Genomic DNA, 20432 nt, shown 5'->3' on the forward strand with positions numbered 1-20432 from the left:
AAGGCACAAAGGCTAGAGAGAGGCACACAAGTAGGTTTATCTACTTAGCCCGAGGAATGCACCGCAAATAATGCAAGCTTCCCTACTTGACTAGAGAGTAACTCTTATAAGGCTTCACTACTTAGCTTTAGGGAAAAGGAGACAAAGTAAATAACTGAAAATAAACACAATAAAAGGATGGTCCATAGCTAAAGAGGGGTAAAGCCAACACATACATCTATCCAAGGACCTTGGGGGAAAGGGAAAACAATAAAGTAAATACTGAAATTAAAAACCTAAGTTATGAAGGAAAGGGTAGTCAGGAGAAGGAATGAGAGGGGGGGAGAGAAGACTTATGAGAAGCCTATCTACCTGAACTTCAATACTTGAACTTGAAATTTGATTGAGATATGAAATACTACCAGTACTAAAAGCCAAATCTGGAATAAACCAAATCTAAAACTGCTAGTACTAGAGAAAACAAATCTAAAAGAGAAACTTGAACTTGAACATAGATGCTTCAAAGCTTGGATCTTGTCACCTAGATCTAAACCTTAAACTAGAGAATTAAAATTATAATACCATAAACCATAAACATGAAAGAAAACTTGCATTCATTAATTAAAACTCCATTGTAAAAGTATTTAACTGAAAAGTAAGAAGAACTAAAAAGAGACTAAACCTAGAGAAGAGAACTAGAGAAAGAGATAAAACCCTAAAAATAGAATTGTGCCTACGAAGAGAGAAAAAGAGAGCACAAAAAATAATAACCAGCCATCCTCTCCCCTTGAACGTTTTTTATTTATAGAGAAATAGGGAGAGAGACCAACGATTAGGGTTTAGGGGGCCCACAATTGTGAGGTGGAGGAGAGAGAGTGTAGCCCACGACTTTACTATATTTTTTTCTATTTACTTCCTATTTTTCTCTCTCTTATTTCCTTCTTTCTCTCTCTCTCTTCAAACTTGCGCACAACCCTTGCTTGGATGATTTTCTTTGCTTGGTTGAAGATTTGGACATCTTTGTTGATGATGCGGAGAAAAGAGACATGATTTGGATATGATTTATTTCTGTTTTATTTCTTTCCTTTTTCTCTCTCTTCTTGTACAAGAAACCCCTTGGCCAACCTTTATTCTTTGCTTGAATTGATTGTGATGAGTAGGAGAGAGAAAATATTCCAAAAAAAATCCAAAAATAGCAACCAAGAGGTTCGAACTTAAGACCTCCAAGTGAGCAAGGGATTTTGCACACCACAACTCACCAACTACACTAGGTAGTTATTGTTACCAAAAATGAATCTTCAATTACCTAAGGAGGTGGTCCATCGATCCTTGTTGGCATTTAGAATATTCCTTATACACTTGGGACAACTACAAATGGGTTGGTTCTGCATCTCGGTTCAATTCTGATCCATTATTTTTTTTCTAGCCTAAAAAAAATAACCACTTGTATGGGTGACCAAACGGATGTGTACTTTTAATTGAACAATCCCTCTTGCTCAGAATTTCGTCCTCTTCGCAACCATGAAAAGAAATAGGACATCTTTATGTATAAAATTGGAGATATAGCGCCCAATAGTCCTTAAGGCTTTGAAAATATAAAACATGTAAAAAGAGAGTAAAACCCAAGGTAGCTCCATTCTAAATAAGTAAAGTGCATGTTTTACTACCCTAGATTTCACACGTAAATGTGCTCATCATTCATGAATGACCAGATTTTATGTAATGTGTATGGTTGCCTCAGTGTCACAAAATAAATCCATAGTCTCTGAAATTGATCCCTAAATCTTGAGCAGATAATGTAACTAAGTCAACCATTTGAAGACCGACCTCGCCTACATTGATTATTAAATATGTCGTGCTTAGGTCCAGCCCATTTACAAGCCTGACTTGGCATGAGATGTTTAGCTCGATCATTTATGTGTATATTTTGATTTTTTGTTGATAGAATAGCTATATATTGATATTTTTATCAAATACTTAATGTGATTAAGTACAATATCTTTTCTAAATTGTTGATGATTTAATAAAATATATTAAAGTATCTTAAATCTAAGACGATTAAAGACATTTTAAGGTTCTTTTAAGGTTTTACTGGTATATTACCCCATTTAAGGCCTAATTATAGCCTGATTAGGAGAAGTCGATTAAAGTTCGGAAACCCAATTGAACCCGACACCTGACCGATCGGGAAAAAATGGCAGATGGAACCTAATGAGGGTAAATATGTCCCTAACCACAAAACAGTCAAGGAGCATTCGAACAACTCATGCCGTACTGCCACCTCGGCCCCTCATCAGGTCGAGCTGCCACCTCGGCCCCTCATCAAGTCGAGCTGCCACCTCGGCCTCTCCTCAGGTCGAGCTACCATTGCGGCCTCCCCTCAGGCCGAGTAGCCACCTTGGCCTCTCCTTTAACCAAGCAACCACCTCGGCCTCTCCTCAGGCAGAGCTACCATTGCGGCCTCTCCTCAGACCGAGCTACTACAGTGGCCTCTCCTCAGGCCAAGTTACCACCTTAGCCCCTCCTCAAGTCAAGCTGCCACCTCGGCCTCTCCTCTGGATGAGCAGCAACCTTGGCCTGGCATCATCAGACAAGGCTCCCAGAAATGTGCCCCTATCTACTCCTACATTCAAGGAATGTAATCCCTGATCACAAAGGCATGACTCTATCCACTACACGTCATCAGAGGCATCCACCCCTCTCATAACCCACACCTCCGAGATAAGAGAAGAATATTCTTGAAAGATGCCCTCGAATCTAGAACATTCATGGAATCAGAGAGCCATTCTCCTTAAGGACTCCACACCCAGTAGGACTCTCCATGGATGTTCCCCCTTTTTCTACTCCATCAATAGCCTATAAATACTATGGTAAGCCTCCATTATGGGGATCGATCACTTCTTTTGACTGAAAACTCTCTTGAGTATCTACTGTAGAAAGATCTGACTTAGGCATTTGAAATTCCCCCGTTGAGTCAACCCAGCTCTCCCCTATCTTCTTTTCTATTCAGATCTACTGAGCATCAGGAGCTGCAAGGAAGATCAGCTAATCAATTTTTACCACATCAGATTAGCGCTGTCTGTGGGAATCTGCTACAAATAGCTACCTTGAACCAATGCAACTAAGAAGTGAGAAGGTTGTTTCCTCCACTACAATGTGAGTAAGGTCCTCTCATGACTTACCACTTGAACATCCTCTCGCACCTCTAATGACAGATCAGGAGAATGTCCCCATGGAGAACCCTCCACAAAGATCCCTCGTAAGCCTAGCCTGACGTGAATGTCACCCTAAGAGAGGGAGGTCAACGCGAGCAAAACCCTCAATAATCTCACCAAGGCCCATTATCCCGAGTGACTCACCTAAATATGGAAGAACAGATGCAGAGACTGTAGTTGCAGGTGTTGGCAACCAACACTCTGGTGTGGGACTTCATTCGCTAGTTTAGCTCGGCACTCCCTGTGCCCTGTACTGGCTCAGCTCAACTGGCCAGGCTAGCTCTAGACAGGCGACCCCGAGATGAATAACCTGACAATAGTGTCACCCCTCAATCAACATCCAAGAGGGGATTTGTTAGAACGTCATGTACAGTTCGCTCGGTGCCGCCCCGATCTCCCACTGAGAGTTGCCAATAAGGGCCTCTTTCTGTCCAGAATGGGAGGGCTTGCCATTTTACTCATAACTGGAGCCCTAAGACACATAATGATCCCCACCCAGGTCAAGGGGACGCTAGCACTCACCACAAAGGCCAGCTAGATGCACGTGTTAGCATAGAGAGGGACATGAGAACTCTTCGTAGACGACAGCTCGGGACGCACCACCCCACGGAGGCTATCAGGGCTCACCCCCTAGGCCGGCCAGAGGTGCACGCCAACGAGGTCAGGATAGACCTAATGGGCACCAAGACCAAGGAAGAAGCCCCTAAAGAGCTAAATAGGAAAGTCGCTCGTCGGATCGCTGAGCCGGAGAAAGAAGGGATGATCTGGAAAGCCACACCCGACTGACATAATGGTGACCCCAGCACATAATGCACTATCCGATTAGCTAATAGATGCCGAGCTACCCCCAAATTTTGTGGTACCTATCTTTAATGCATATGATGGCACCATGGGTCCCTATGATCATCTCCTATACTACAGTTCAACCATGGTAGCCCATAGGAGGTTAGACGTAATTCTCTGTCGAGCCTTCGCAGCCTCATTAAAAGGGGTCGCACTAGTGTGGATGTCGAACTTGTAGACTCGGTCCATCTGTAGTTATGATGAATTGACGAGAGCATTCCTCACATATTTCCAAGAAAGTATGAAGCAGAAGCAAACTACGTAAAACGTAATGAATATGAGGCAGGGAGCGAGGGAGACTATAAGGGAGTTCCTTGCCCAATTCACCAAGGCGATGCTGGAGGTAAAAAACCTACCAGAAGGAGTGACATTTAGCACATTGTGCAATGGAGTAATGCACCCTGATCTGGTCCAATCTCTTGCTCTTGACTTGCCAAAGACAATGCCTGAATTGTTAAGAAGGTGTAATCAATATGCCAACATAAAAGAAGTCTTAGCTGCTAGGGGGATAGCTAACAGGGATGAGCAATCAGAGAAGGAGAAGAGGAGGCCCCCGAGGCCTAGGGACGACTCTCGTGAGCTAAACAAGAATAGAACAGACCGGCCTCTTGATACAATTAAACCCTAGCAATACGAGCTTGACCACTCATGATCAAACTTGCTCTTGGAGATCTAAGACCAAAAGTATTTTTGCTGACCTAGGCATATGATAGCTAAACTAGAGGAGAGGAACCCCAACTGGTACTGCTGATATCATAGAGATTAGGTATGACACTGAAGACTGCAAGTCTCTAAAAAGGGAAATTGATGAGCTCATCAAGGCAGGGTACCTTAACAAATTTAAAGTAGAAGTATGGTGGGAACTGGCATGAGCCGAGAAGAGATGAGGCCGGGCCAAGCTGAGATAAGATCGAGAAGCCCCAGGAGCCAGCCACGGACTGATCTGACACATACGATAGCTAGCTTATGGGTCCAGCCATCCTGACGATCATGGGCATACCCACCACGGAATCAGTCAGAAAGGCCAAAGCTCACGCATAGTTCGTATGGATCACGGAATAGCCCGTCAATACCCTCAAGTCAGATCCACCCATTACATTCTCTGAATTGGCCTCACAACGACACCATTATAGTTCAATCAGTGGTGGCCAACCACCCCTTCCACAGGGTCCTAGTGGACACAGGAGCATCCGTTGACCTAATGTCCTATGAAGTTTTCATGAAACTAGGGCTTGGCGTCGGAGCCTTAAAGTCGGCCCTAGGGCCCTTGTATGGATTTTTGGGCACACTAACCAAACTAGAAGGAGTAGTTGACCTGCCAATAACCATCAATCAGGGAGCACAAATGATCACTACCTTAGTTTCTTTCATTATCGCCAAGATAGTCTAACCCTACAATACAATCCTTGGTCGACCTGGTCTCAATGGCCTTGGAGCTGTTGTGTCCACCAAGCACATGAAAGTCAAGTTCCCCACCAACAACGAAATAGGGGAATGCAAGTCCATCCAAAAAGGAATCCCGGGAGTGCTATGCCAACTTTATAAAGTCTATCAAGAAGCCATGCTCTGGCCTAGCATATATGGTAGAAATCATCGATTGCCATGATGAAAGCCTCCTGAACCGAGATGAGACAGTAGAACAACTGCTTGCTATCCCAATTACTATAGTTGAGCCATCAAAGACTGTTCAACTTGAAGCATTGCTGAGCTCCCGATGCCACGATGAAATTCTGAACTTCCTCGATAAAAACTCTGATATTTTTGTATGGAAGGCTTCTAATATGCCAAGCATCTCAAGGGTCGTAGCCGAGCATAGTCTAGATGTTAACCCTAGCTTCAAGCCTGTACAGCAAAAGCACAGGAACTTTACGACTGAGTAAAACACCATCATCAACGAGGAGGTTGACAAACTCCTAGCTATAGGGTTTGTGATGGAAGTAAAATACCCAACCTGGCTAGCCAATGTAGTCATTGTCCTAAAGTCCAATGGGAGGTGGAGGATTCGCATAGGTTGCACCGACCTAAACAAAGCCTATCCCAAGGATTGCTATCTTTTGCCCATGATCGACTTCCTTATAGACTTGACTGTAGGCCACGAGATGCTAACCTTCATGGATGCATACTCCTGTTATAACTAGATAAAAATGAAGGTGGAAGATGAGGAAAAGACCACATTCCTTACCACCCAGGGCAACTACTGCTACATTACAATGCCTTTTGGCCTCAAGAATATAGGAGCCACGTACCAGAGGATGGTGCATACAATGTTTCGAAGCCAGATCAGAAGAAATATGGAAGTCTATGTTGATGACATACTAGTCAAGAGTGCAAAAGGCACTAATCATGTACTAGATTTGAATGAAGCCTTCGATGTCTTGTAACAAAACCAAATGAGGCTGAATCCTACCAAGTGTGTATTTGGGGTGACCTCTGGGAAGTTCCTAGGCTTCCTTGTATCGGAAAAGGGAATAGAAGCAAACCCCTCAAATATTGAGGCCATTCAAGAAATGCTACCGCCAAGAAACATCCACAAAGTTTAGAAGCGGACAGGGTGCCTGGCTACACTGAACAGATTCTTATTCTGAGCAGGAGACAAATGTCTTCCCTTCTTTAGGCTACTGAAAGGAGGAAAAGGACACCAACAATTTTACTGGATGGATGAATGCAAAGTGGCTTTTGAATAAGTCAAAGCCTACCTGACCAGGCCTCCTCTGCTGAGCCGACCAAAGCCAGGAGAGGTGCTACAATTTTATCTTGCTACATCCATGATAGTCGTTAGCACAGTTCGCATAAGAGAAGAAGGAAAGACCCAAAAGTTTGTCTATTACTTGAGTCATGTGCTCCTCGATGTAGAAACACGGTACCCGGGAATTGAGAAGTTTGCATTAGCATTGGTTATGGCAGCCAGGAAGTTAAGGCCTTACTTTCAAGCACACACCATAGCTGTACTGATAGATCAGCCACTTAGGAAGTCACTTCACAGTCCTAGCATAGCAGGACTGATAGTGAGCTAGGTTGTCGAGCTAAGTGAGCATAACATTGAGTTTCGACCAAGGAGTGCAATCAAGGCCCAGGCACTAGCAGATTTCTTGGTAGAATGCACATAAACAGAAGAATCCAGGGCAGAGGCTAAACCAAGCAGGAAGTGGAAGCTTTTTGTCGATGGGTCCAGCACCTCAACAGGGAGCAACGCAGGACTTATGCTGCAAAGTCCAGAGGAATTCGCGATATAGTATGCCCTCAGATTTGTGTTCCACACAATAAAAAATGAAGCAAAGTATGAAGCCCTGATAGTGGGAATCAAACTGGAAAAATCTATAATAGAAGATTACCTTGTCATCCATAGTGACTCACAACTGATTGTGAACCAGGTCAATGGGCAATATGAGGCCAAAGAAGAAAGAATGGTCAAATATCTAAAAGAAGCATGTTGTCTGATTACCACCTTCAGAACGTTCGAAATGGTACAAGTTTCATGAGAAGAAAATATAGTGGTAGATGTCCTCTCCAAACTGGCTACAGCGGAACTCAATGATTGCGCAAGCTCGGTATACTTTAAAGTACTGAAAAAACCGACCTATGAGTAAGAAGTGATGTGTAGCAATACGCTGCCAGCCGAGCCGAGCTGGATGGACCCCATTACAGAATATTTATGAGACAAACATCTCCCAAGAGATCAGATAAAGACAAGAGCAGTTAAGAGGAGAGCAGCCGACTACACCCTCCAAGGAGGAGTACTGTACAAAAGGGCAATATCTTGGCCCCTGCTGAAGTGCCTACCACCGAGCCGAGCTGAAGAGACACTCCAGGAGGTCCATAAAGGAATTTACGTAGGCCACATGGGAGGAAGGGCACGGGCCTACAAGGGGTTGCGCCAAGGATTCTATTAGCCAACAATGCAGTAAGATGCGATGAAGTTCGTCCAGTGATGCTTTAAGTGTCAAACACACACCCTAATACCGCACGTCCTAACTACAAAACTTAGCTTCATAATCTACCCAATCCCATTCGTAACGTGGGGAATATCTAGCAGAAAGTGGAAGCTTTTTGTTGATGAGTCCAACACCTCAACAGGGAGCAGCACTGGACTTGTGTTGCAAAGTCCATAGGAATTCGCGATATAGTATGCCCTCAGATTTACATTCCCCACAACAAACAATGAAGCAGAGTATAAAACCTTGATAGTGGGAATCAAACAGGCAAGATCTGTAATGGCAGATGACCTGGTCACCTATAGTGATTCACAGCTGATTGTGAACCAGGTCAATGGGCAACATGAGGCCAAAGAAGAAAGAATGGTCAAATATCTAAAAGAAGCGCGTCATCTGATTACTAGTTTCAGAACGTTCGTAATGGTACAAGTTTCATGAGAATAAATTACAGTGGCAGATGCCCCCTCCAAACTGGCTACAGCGGAACTCAATGACTGCACAAGCTCGATATACTTTGAAGTACTGGAAAAACCTACCTATGAGCAAGAAATGATGTGCAGCAATACGTTGCTAGTTGAGCTGAGCTAGATGGACCCCATTACAGACTATTTACGAGACAGACATCTCCCATGAGATCAGACAGAGGCAAGAGCAGTTAAGAGGAGAGCAACCAACTACACCCTCCAAGGAGGAGTACTATACAAAAGGACAATATCTTAGCCCCTGTTGAAGTGCCTACCACCGAGCCGAGCTGAAGAGACGCTCTAGGAGGTCCATGAAGGAATTTACGAAGGCCACATGGGAGGAAGGGCACTGGCCTACAAGGTGTTGGGCTAAGGATTCTACTAGCCAAAGATGCAGCAATATATGAAGTTCGTTTGGCGATGCTTTAAGTGTCAAGTACACACCCCAATACCACACGTCCCGGCTACAGAACTTGACTCCATAATCTGCATGATCCCATTCGTGATGTGATGAATGGATATCCTAGGACAGTTCAAGAAAGGCAAGGGCGGTGTCTAGTTCTTGATTGTTTTTATTGACTACTTCACTAAGTGGGTGGAAGCGCATCCCCTTGAAAAGATCACTGAACAGGTGGTAAAACAGTTCGTAAGAGACAACGTCATATACCGCTACGGTGTCCCAAAAGTAATGGTGATGGATAATGGGCGGCAATTCGACAATCAGAAATTTAGGCTCTTCTACAATAACTTTAACATTGATTTTTGAAACACTACAGTGGCACACCCATAGTCAAATGGCTAGGCAGAAAAGGCCAACTATATACTTCTGGATGGAATTAAGAAGAGGCTGGACCAGGAGAAGAAGAACTGGGCCGACCAGCTACTCAATGTACTTTGGGCGTATCGTACCTCAGCTCGGACCCCTATAAAGGAAACACCGTTCCGACTAGCATATGGAACTGAAGCCTTAATCCATGTAAAGGTGCACCAAGCTTTGTTTCGATCGATAGTGTTTGATGCATCACAGAATGAGGTAAGGCTCCAAGCAAACATCGACTTCATAGACGAAGTTCGAGACGAAGCTCTAGTGCGAAATGAAACCTACAAGTCAAAAGTGCGACAGTATCACAACCGAAACGTTTGGCCACAAGGATTTATAGTAGGTGACATAGTCCTTAGAAAAGCAGTTACAGCAGACCCGAGAAGTGAAAGCAAGTTAAGTGTGAACTGGGAAGGCCCTTATATAGTCTCCAAAGTGGTTCGCTCTGGTACTTACCACTTGCAGACCCAGGGGAATACAGCTATACCAAAAGTATAGAATGTCAAAAATGTCAAAAAATTTTACCAGTAGATCACATTGAAGTCTCGCATGATCGGACGTTAGCCTTACAGATTTTATATTCTTAGCACCTTATTTTTCATATTTCAATTATTCAATTTCATTTATGGAGCGGATTGGACTCTATTTCGAAGCAATGTATTTGTTACAAGTGCATGCTATATATCAATAAATGAAGAAACTTCTCTTAAATATCTAGCTCATGAAGCTCGGCACCTCTTAATACTGGGCTCAAGCTCGGCAACATCTAAGACCGAGCCCCAACTCGGCACTACCAAAACCAAACTCAGGTTTGGTACCTCCAGACCTTAGCATCTAAGGCATTAAGACCAAGCTCTAGTTCGGCACCTCTTAAGATTAGGCTCCAGCTCAGCAACATCTAAGATCGAGCCCCAGCTCGGCACCACCAAGACCAACCTCAGGTTTGGCACCTCCAGACCTTAACATCTAAGGCATTAAGACCGAGCTCCAGCTCGGCACCTCTAAGATCGAGCCCCAGCTCGGCACTACCAAGACCAAACTCAGGTTTGGCACCTCAAGACCTTAATGTCAAGGCATAAGACTGAGCTCTAGCTCGACAACATCTAAGACCGAGCCCCAGCTCGGCACTACCAAGACCAAACTTAGGTTTGGCACCTCCAGACCTTAACATCTAAGGCATTAAGACCGAGCTCCAGCTCGGCACCTCTTAAGACTGAGGTCCAGCTCGGGACCCATTAAGACCGAGCTCTAGCTCGACAACATCTAAGACCGAGCCCGAACTTGGCACTACTAAGACCAAACTCAGGTTTGGCACCTTAAGACCTTAACATTAAGGCATTAAGATTGAGCTCTATCTTGGCACCTCTTAAGACTGAGCCCCAGCTCGGCACTACCAAGACTAAACCCAGGTTTGGCACCTTAAGACCTTAACATTTAAGGCATTAAGATCGAGCTCCAGCTTGGCACCCCTTAAGATCGAGCTCCATCTCGGCACCCATTAAGGCCGAGTTCTAGCTCGACAACGTCTAAGATCGAGTCCCAGCTCGGCACTACCAAGACCAAACCCAACTTCGGCACCTCAATACCTTAACATCTAACGCATCAAACCGAGATCAGCTCGGTCTAAGACCAAGCTTTAGCTCTGCATCACAATGGTCCAAGTCTAGGCATAATACTTCAAAGGACTAAGATGTATAAGATAAATTCGAGCTCCACCAGAATGGAACTATGCTTACAAGGAAATAAAAGAGGCACAATGACTGAAAAGAAAACATTTTTGATTAATAAAAGAGGGTAAAAACTCTCAAAATTACATTACTCCTGAATGAGACATTTACATAAAAAAAAAGGAGGAGAAGATAGCATCAAAATTACAGGGCTTAAGGGGCTAGTTCAGGAGGGAGCGAGCCGGTTCATTTGGCTGCTTTTGGGTTAGCTTGAGTCACCTCTTCACCAACCTCGGCTTAACCAACGAGCTACACTGAAGGAGCAGGGGTCGGAGCACGCTACTCATAACCCGACAGGTCATAGTCTGGCATTTTGCTTAGGATGAATTGGATAGTAGTGTCCGAGCCAGTATTGAAGGAGGCAACGTTAATGTCGACCAATAGCTGCTGACCCACCACAGAGTTTAGCCACCTCTCAGCCACAGTCTCATCACTCGTCGCCAGTTTCTCGCTTAACTCAGCAATCCGAGCTTCCTGCTCTGCCTCTCTCTTCTTGCTGGCATTCTAAACCTCAGCCAGCTCGCTCTGGAGGGTGTTCTTCTCCTTGACCAAGTCACTGTTGGTCCTGAGCTGCTTAGCAACTTCGCGCTCCAACTCACTAGCCCTCTCCTCATTATCTCTCACCAGTTGCTCCCCAGAACGGGCCCTTTTCTTCTCATTCTCCAGCTGACCCACAGCTATCTAAAGATCTCCACGAAGGCACTTCACTTCATCCTCTACCTTAGCACGGCCAATGGCCATGCTCTCAAATCATTGAGCAGCCTCAATCTCAAAAGTAAAACTCTGTAAGGACCAAATGGAATGGTCAACATTCAAAACATCAAGGTGAACACAAAAGAGAGAAAAGTTGAGGATACTTACATCGCCCATCCGAATATATATCTAATCCATGAAGTCAATGTCAGACAACTTCTTTACACGGGTAATGTCCCTCTTAGGACAGCTCTGGTGACACCAAACCCGAGTAGTGTTGGGGTCCAGCATGGTGTCGTTCTCCATTAGGTCTCCCCATAGATCCACGGGTTGCTTCCCCATCCGAGCCACCTTGGGGGGATTGTGCTACACATCATCAATGGGAGAACGCCTCCTCTTCTGGCTATCCAGGCCCATAGCAACTCAGTTCGATGTACCGATCTTCCCAGGCCCCTTTTCTCCTGGACCCACTGGCTCTTTGCCCTTGAGCGAGCCCGGAGTCCTGTGTCGAGCTATGCACTGGATGGGTGGGAGCATCTCTTTTCTCAACTTGCTCCCTCTGGTGATTGGTGAGGCCTTGTTACCTATGCCAGTGGGCAGAACGGCCTTCACACCCAGGCTTGGGCTCGGCACTGCCTTGCCCTTGTCCGTATTCTGCAGGCCATCTCCTTCTTCCTCGCTTCCACCGCTGCCACAGCAAGTGCTTGTTGTCTACCTTCACATTCACCACTATAAAATAAAGCTGAGCCGAGTTGAGTTAGTACGAAGACCAAACTGATCTGAAGAGATAATCAGACTCAATTAAACCCTCACCAGGAGCTTCACTCAGCTCCCACTCTTGGAGGAAGTCTTTGTTCTGTAGCATCCGAACGTCCATGGCCTCCCCACCTAAACACATTTGGTAGCTTTGGAGGTTGATCACGAACAGTTTGGGAGCTCAGTTCTGCACCGATAGAGTGGCATTTGCCCAGCTGCTCTTGAAGGGGTTCCCCTCCATGGCCACATAGAAGTACCTCTCATTCCACTTCTTCACTAAGGAGGGCATATTGATAAACATCTTCAAATTTTTGTAGGGACCATCCCTGTCCCTCTTGGTGAAGTAGTACTACCCCAAGGTGTGGCTCTTCACCAAGAACATCTTGAGAAAGACCTCCAGCATAATAGTTCGGCTAGCTTCTAGACGAACACCTCAAAGTCGAGAATAGTGTGCCACGAGTTCGGGGTGAGTTGGCTTGGGATGAGACACTGGTACTCCAGAACTGAGTTGACCAGTTTGGGCACTGAAATCCTAAGGCCACTCTGGAAGGCGACGTCGTAGAGGGCCACCTCGTCCCCAGAGGGGTCTACACGTTCATCTTCATCTGGGACACGCATCACCATGTAATCGGGGATACTATATCGACGCCGGATCAAGTCTAAGACTTTGGGTATAAGAATGCTTTGGGTGTTAACAGTGGTTTTCTTTTCTCTGGAGGATGAAGCAGATCCTTCCCCCTCAGACTCTGCTAGGCCCGCCTTAGGGACTTCAACACCTGATGGACCTACCACCGAAGTGCCCATTATCACTGCACTAGGGAGCTAAGCTGGGGCAATCGAGCCAAGATCACCCCTGGTCAGGATGATCGTAGGCTAGACCACCTTGACAAACTTAGTACCTGAGCTACTGCCTGAGCCTGAGCTGCCACCAAAGCCTAAGCGACCTTCAGAACCTAAACTGCTTGAATTGTCGTCACTGGAGGATGAAGGATTGAGAATGGGACACTCTGGGTGGTTTTCCCCAGGCCTCACAGCCATCAAGGGGGTTTGACTAGGTGAGTCAAGGTCACATAAAACACCATATCAGGATCACCAGGACTGATGCTAGGAAACACGGAGGGCTGAGCAGAAGAAGAATGATGAGTCACAACCATGGTACGATCTTACTTACTGATTGAAGGACGAGCTTGAGAACGACGCACTGGAGAAGACAAGCTGATGAGGACGACCTGGTTGGAGACGCTGGTTGGTTGAAGTCAAGACGCTGGGCTACTTTGAGACTCTGTAGATGACCGTGCCGAGGCTGGGATCAAGCTAAACCGACTCTATCACTTGAACAAATGCGAAGTCTTCTGAGAAGAAATGTGTCCTATTTATAGGTGAAGGCGATGGAAAATGGATGGCTAGATCTAGTTGAGATCAACGGTTAACCAAAGCAGTCTCTTCGCCTGCCCGAGGTGAAGTTACAGTGCAGTGACACGTGACAGAACCAGCGTGTTTCAAGCTGAATGAATGGTGCACACGTGCGAAGGTCAACCTAATTTAATGCTCTATCTGTCTGATTCGAACTGCTAGAGTGGGGGGTTGGTGATGAGGGTAAATATGTCCCTGACCACAGCACGGCCAAGGAATGTTCGAACAACTCATGTCATACTACCACCTTGGCCCCTCATCAGCTCGAGCTTCCACCTCAGCCTCTCCTCTAGCTCAGCAGCCACCTAGGCCTCTCCTCAGGTCAAGCTACCACCACGACATCTCCTCAGGCCGAGCTACCACCTCGACCCCTCCTCAAGCCGAGCTACCACCTTGGCCTCTCCTCTGGAAGAGCAGCCACCTCGGCTTGGCATTATCAGGCAGGGCTCCAAGAATTGTGCCCTCATCCACTCCTACATTCAAGGAACGTAATCCCTGATCATAAGGGCAGGACTCTATCCACTACACGTCATCAGAGGTATCCACCCCTCTCATAACCCACACCTTCGATATAAGAGAAGAATGTTCCTGAAAGATGCCCTGGAATCTAGAATATTCCTAAAATTAGAGAGCCATTCTCTTTAAGGACTCCACGCCTAGTAGGACTCTCCACGGATGTTTCCCCTTTCTCTACTCCATCAGCAGCCTATAAATACCAAGGTAGGCCTCCATTATATGGATTGATCACTTCTTTTGACTAAAAACTCTTTTGAGTATTTGCTGTGAAAAGATCTGACTTAGGCATCGGAGGGTCCTCCATCGGATCAGCCTTACTCTCCCCTATCTTCTCTTTTGTGCAGATCTGCTGGAGCATCAGGAGCTGCAAGGAAGATCGGCTAGTCAATTTTTACCACATCAGAACCTATGAAGTAGAGACACACCTTACAATTACTGTTACAAGTGCAAAACTTTTGGGCACAAGATCTCATATTTTAAGCTCAACATTGGTCCCAGCAGTTATGTGGACAGAAAGAAATCCTTTTGTACCCCTTATGGAGGAAACAGTTGAATGTTACATATGCAATAACCTTAGACATATTATAAGGAATTGTAGAACTGTCTTTCCCACACATACAAGAGACAGAGGCAATAAGAGAGTTAATAGAAACTTAGAAACTAATAAGATGAAGAAAAAGTTTCCAAGATAGAAGAAATCAAAGAAATCTCAATCTATCAAGAAAAGTCTGGGTTCAGAGAGTGAGAGTAAAAGACAAAGAAGATATTGCAGCATTTGTTGTTCAAAGAGAATTCAAGGCTTAAGGAGACTCTACTCCATGGTTTCTTGACAGTGGTTGCTCAAGACACTTGCTAGGAGATAAAGGAAGGTTTGAATAATTATAAGACTCTGAAGGTGGATTTGTGAAGTTCGGAAACGTAAATCTGAACCATGAGAAGGTGAAATCCCTTGATGGCTTGTATGTTGAAGGGCTCAAATACAATCTTCTTAGCATTAGCAAAATTTGTGACAAAGGGCATAAAGTGACTTTCAAAAGTAAGGGGTGTGAAATAAGGAGATCAAGCAAGGGACAAGTTATAGCTTTTGGACAGAGAAATTTAGGGAACCTATACACCTTGACAGAATTAGAGAAAGATTCTTGTATAGTTAGTATAGATGAGGACTCATGGTTGTAGCACAAAAGACTTGAGCATATTGGTTTTAAGAACCTTTCCAAGATTTCTTTAAAGAAGGCAATAAGAGATATTCCTGAGTTGAAGAGCTCCCCAATCCTATCTTTGCATCTTATTAGAAGGAAAAGTACACCAAAATCTCTTACAAGTCAAAGGAGTACTGTTTCAGCTCACCATTGGAGTTGATTCACATAGTCTTATGTGACCCTATGAGGCCACCTAACACCTCAGGAGAGAGATACATCATGTTATTTGTTGATGATTATTCAAGAATGGTAAGGGTGATGTTTTTAAAACACAATTAAGAGGTTTTAGAAAGATTTAAGATCTTTAAAAAGCAAGTTGAGAATTAAACAAGGAAGAAGCTAAAGTGTCTGAGATCTAATAAAGGAGATGAGTATAGTTAGGATGACTTTGAAGAATACTATTATGAGCGTGGTATCAAGAAATAAACCTCAACTCCAAGAACACTCCAACAGAATGGTGTTGTACAAAAAAAAACAAAACAGTGCAGAAATGGGTAGAATAATGTTAGCAGAGAATGGCATGGGCAACAAAATTTCAGAAGGAGGCAGTTCTAAATGTAGTGTACATCCATAATAGGTGTATGTTGAGACCTCATTAAAGCAAGACTCCATATGAAATCTAGTTTGGCAAAATGGCTGCAACAAGACACTTCAAGGTCTTTGGTAATAAGTGTCACATCAAAAATGCAAACCACAATTTAGGCAAGTTTGATGATAGGGCTGATGAGGGCGTATTTCTATGCTACTCTACTTAAGTAAGGCCTACAGTTGATACAATAGAAAAAATAGGAAAAATTAGAAAAAATAGGAAAAATTATGGAGAGTGTTAATGTCACAGTTGATGAGAAAAGAGATATTCCTTCTGACTTAGGAAATAAACTCCCAAAATTTGAAGATCTTGATGATGAAAATGACTTAGTTGACTGTAGACCCAAAAGTAGAGATGAGATTGATGTGGAGTAGTCTGAAGTAGATTCAAATGAGCAAAGAAGGCATAACATAGTTGATCAATAGGGAATAAATGATTTGATTATTGGATGAAGCTAGCAAAGATGAGAGTTAGATGAATACCATGAATGAAGAGCTTGACCAAGTAGAGAGGAATCAGCCCCTAAGCTATTTGACAAGAATGTGATTGGAAATAAATGGGTTTTCAAAAACAAACTCAATAAAGATGGTAAAGTGGTGAGAAACAAAGCAAGACTTGTATGTAAAGGGTATGCTCACGTGAAAGCCATTGACTTTGAAGAAAATTTTGCTCCAGTGGCAAGACTTGAGGCTATTAGAATGTTCTTGGTTTTATCAATGTACAAGGGCTTCGAGTCTATCAAATAGATGTCAAATTAGCTTTTCTGAATGAAAACTTGGAAGAGGACGTTTACAAGAGTAGCCAAATGGGTTTTAGTTGAGTGAGGATCCCACTCTTGTGTGCAAATTGAAGAAGGCCTTGTATGGTTTGAAATAAGCTTCAAGGGAATAGTACTCTAGATTGGATTCCTACTTGTGCAAGTTAGGTTTCAAAAAAGGCCTAGTGAACAACAATCCCTACATCATAATTGAAGAAAGAAGTCAGCTTGTTGTGATTGTGTATGTAGATGACATCATCTTTGGGGGTCCTAAGGATAAAGTTGTGCATAGATTTTACAATGAGGATGTAAGATGAGTTTGAGATGTCCATGTTGGGTATACTGTCATTCTTCTTGTATTCATAGATTAATCAAAAAGAAAAATGTATCTTTATATCTCAGTCCAAGTATATGAGGGAGATGTTGAAGAGATTCACCATAGAGGATTGTAAGTCAGTTAGTACACCTATGATGACTGGGTGTAAATTGAGCAAGGAAGATAATTTTCCATCAGTTGACCATACCTCGTACAGGTCAATGATTGGTAGCCAGTTGCATCTGACAAATAGTAGGCCTAACATTTTGTAAGTTGTATGCATGGTAGCAAGATTCCAAACATGACCAAAGGAAACACATGTCGCAGCAGTGAAGAAAATCAGATATCTAGAAGGGACCAGTGAATATAGTTTATAGTATCCAAAAGTCAAGAGCTTCAGCTTGTCAATTCTCTCAGATCCAAGGGCAGGTTCTGTGGATGACAAAAAAAGCACTAGTAGTGGTGCATTCCATTTGGGGAGCAGATTGGTGGCTTAGTACAATAAGAAACAAGAGTCAATTTCTCTTTCAACAACAGAGGCAAAGTACATTGTAACTACATCATGTTATACAGAAGTGTTGTGGATGAAGTAGATGTCAAAGGATCTAAGTGTGGAAGTTGAGCAGGCAGTGCCACTGTATTATGAAAGTATAAGTGCTATCAATATTTTCATGAACCCGGTGATGCATTCTAGAATGAATCATATTGTCATTCGCTATCATTTCTTGACATATAAGGTGATGGAAGGTGTAGTTATAATGGAGTTTGTCTTCACAGCAAAGTATGTGGCTGATATCTTCACTAAATTGTTCTAAAAGCACAATTTGAGTTCCTCAAACAAGAGCTAGGAGTAGTGGTTCATCCCAATCACTAGGGGCAATAGGAGAGGAGGAGCAAGTTGCTTGATGTTACTACCCTCATATTGGATTCAAGGGGAGTCCATTGGTTCCACCCTTTGTACTTTTTGTCAAATGGATAGAAAATTACTCATCGGAGCTTTGGAGTATAGCAATGATGAAGTGGTTGTCAACAACTCCAAAAGGTGAGATTATTGTTTTATAGTTGTCCTTGTTAGCATCCTTGACCACGTGGTGGTGATGTCATGACCAGTTTGGGTGACATTGTTGAAAATGATGATGTGGCACCTTTCAATGTCTCTGATGAGATAACATAGCTACATATTATGCATGGAGTAGATTGATACATCCATGGTAGGTGGTGCGGGATTCTGGGTCAAAACTGAAAAATTTAGCCTATTTATGCTCAGGGCATTTTTTACGATGAAAATGATTTGATTGGAAGATAGTTTCTTCATGGAAAAGTTAGAGTATAATTTATCGATCAAATGCTTCTTAGTTTGTCGCATTTTGATATCGTATGAAGAAGTTACAACATCCGTGGTCAAAATATGTCTTTCGTGGCTGTCGGGGGCAATTTTGGCATTGAAAATAAATTTTTTGGATGAAAATTTCTCCATGTAACCTTACGAGAAATATTCAATCTTTCAACGCACTTGGTTTCGTTGCGTTTCGATTCCATATGAGGAAGTTACGGCATCGAAAAGATTCAATGGCATTATGGTCTTTTGCATGGATGATTTTGATCATCAGATCTCCTTGAATGTTGTAGAGCGTTAACTCATGGTTCCAATGCACTTCGTTTCACCTCGATCCGATGTCATATGGAAAAGTTATGCATGTTTTCGTAAAATCGATCTGAAAAATCTGAACCGAAATAGCCAAAAAGCTCTTGACCAGTAGAGGGTTTCTTTGGAAATGAAAACTAGATTTGAGGGGGCTTTGTGGAATTTTATAAATTTAGGGCCTTGGGTGTTAGTAAAAAAAAGTGGGTCAGCTTTGGTGTTTCGCACACGCTCGTACGTAGGCGAGAAAGATGCCAATCTCAAAGATCTAGCTATTTCAAATTTTTGTAAAGTGGCTGACAGGCACCTGCTATTTGGTTAAAACAACCAATGAAAAAGGTATGCTGACACATATGTCAAACCCTTCGTCAGCATGACCTTTGTTATTCTTATCCTACGAACAAACATTTATTGAATGTTTGAAGTATTTAATGGCCCAGATTAATTGCCCCATGTGATGCTTTATTAACGGCATGGATCACACCCTCATTGCACGCTACCGCAAATGTAAGTTGTGCCACACATTCGAAGATTCCTTCTTTAGGGTTGTGGTTGCTGCAACTTCAAGTGAGCATATAACTTTTGATCCCTTGGCCAAATGGGTCCATTCAAGTTTATATTTCTTTATTTTTACAGTGAAGCAAGAAATACGAGTTTTGGTGAATGCAAGGCTGCAAATTTTGAGAGATAAGCTTCCCCTCCATTAATAGAAACTGAAGGCTCAGCCTTGATGTTGCCAAGCTTCAGGGTTATGATTTTCAACATCCTAGTGTGGCAGTCCCGAGTTGTATACCTTTTAAACTCATCACTTTCAAAAGACGGGTTTATTTTTCCTCTCCAGCCCACTTCCCCCCAACACCAATCTTCCAGGTGTTTACCATGCACTTGTTGATGGTACCATGTGTCCACCTTAGAAGTCATCATAATTGACTGAGCGGCTGATGTGGATCCTTGTATTAGTTAGCTTGATGGGCTTTAGCCTACTCTAGATGGGAAAAACAGTAAGGACGTTGCCAGCAAGCTCCAACAAACCTGGTCGAATAGAATAGTCCATGCCTTAGGGAAAACAATCAACAGCTTATAAATGCCTTCAAACACTTTAACGTGTAACTGTAGATTATCCTATGCCAATGCCAGTCCAAATACGTAAATGAGCAACCTACGAATCAATATTTAAATAAAGAAAATCCCTTATGCAATCCAGAAGAACAATGAAAAGAAGAGAAAATGCACTAGTGAGAGAGCCAGCTAGCGGGAGAGTTTGTGATACAGGTAAAAAACATGAGCGGAGGAGAGAGAGTGCCTGGCGGTTTGGAGGGTAGGTTGGTGGTGGAAGAAGAGGAAGATGATGACGATGGAATGGAGGCTCTGGATCCTAGTCCAGCCATTCCTGATCCTGGCAGGATGCCAAATGCTGCAGCCCCCAAGCGTTCTTATGCAAGGGCTGTGGGGGTTTCTTCATGGCTTGCAATCAATTCTTTGCCAGAATCGATTCAGGTAGGCAATATCTGGCGAATCATCATCCCTCAACAGGATTATGAAGCAAAGAGGCAAAACTTTCGTTTTGAGTT

The sequence above is a fragment of the Macadamia integrifolia genome, chromosome 4 (assembly GCF_013358625.1).
Source record: "Macadamia integrifolia cultivar HAES 741 chromosome 4, SCU_Mint_v3, whole genome shotgun sequence".
NCBI classification, from domain to species: Eukaryota; Viridiplantae; Streptophyta; class Magnoliopsida; order Proteales; family Proteaceae; genus Macadamia; species Macadamia integrifolia.